The sequence below is a fragment of the Cucurbita moschata genome, unplaced genomic scaffold, assembly GCF_002738365.1.
Source record: "Cucurbita moschata cultivar Rifu unplaced genomic scaffold, Cmos_1.0 Cmo_Scf00002, whole genome shotgun sequence".
Lineage (NCBI taxonomy): Eukaryota > Viridiplantae > Streptophyta > Magnoliopsida > Cucurbitales > Cucurbitaceae > Cucurbita > Cucurbita moschata.
The window spans coordinates 2314151-2315301 of record NW_019268518.1 but is presented as its reverse complement, the minus strand read 5'-3'; positions in this window follow the sequence as shown (position 1 = coordinate 2315301).

The following is a 1151-nucleotide window of genomic DNA, read 5'->3' as shown; positions in this document are numbered from 1 at the left end:
TGACCACATCCATCGTTATCTCCCAAAAAGTTACAAGTCTATTTTACTAGTAGGAAAAAAAAGATTGTTTATATAAGATATTATAAATATTTTATTATTGTCATTATTTAATTGAAATGAAATATTGAGAAGAAATTAATTAATTAATTTTTTTTTTTTAGGGATATGGAATATAAGAGCGTGTTTTGGGGAGTTGAGAATGAAGAGAGAGAGAGAGAGAGAGAGAGGGAAAGAGTTGGAAAATGGGAGAAATTAAGGGATGCTTAGCTAATTGGTCACCAATTAAACCTTAATAATTGTAATCACCCTAACCCCTAAACATCACCCATTTTCTTTATCTATTATTTTATTTTTTTAAAAAAATTAATATATGGATTACGTAAATACAATTTATAAATTCAACTATATGGAGGGAGAGATTCCAACTGTTAAATTATTTAGTTAAAAATATAGGTTCAAATTAATAAATTATTATCCGTTTTTTAATCACGAATAAATAAATAAGCATGATGTTTAAAAAATCATTGTAAAAAGAAACGCATTCAATAATATTTTATATTATTTGAAGCTTGGAAGAGGGACAATATATAAATTAAATGTAGCAGGTTTTGACCCTATTTTCTAAGAAAACAAATTATTGAACTCTTTAATAATGATTTGATTATTTATTTGTTTTAATTTTCTTAAATTAAAATATTAACCAAAAAATATACTAATATTAACCTAATATTAAAATTTAACTTAATTCTCTTTTATAAATTCGTCTGAAATTGACCAACCAACTTTGTTCTTATTGTACCCCCACATTGTATTTGTCATACACACTTGGACGCTTTAGTTAAAAGATTAGAAGCGTAGCAAAGTTAAGAGTTTGAGAGTTGAGTTTAAATTACCTATAATTGAGTTATAACAGGTAGTTATTATAAACATGATTTAAGACTTCTTTTCCCTCTTCTCCAGAGATAGTCGAATTTGAGTTCCACTATATTCATTGGGTTGCGGGTGAGAAAATTTTACGCCCAAACATGCTCACACCATCTCGGTTCGAGTAGAGTTGGGCTTCTAGGTTTTCTGACTTTTTTTTTTTTTTTTTTTTTTTTTTTTTTTTTTTTTTTTTTTTTTTTTTTTTTTTTTTTTTTTTTTTTTTTTTT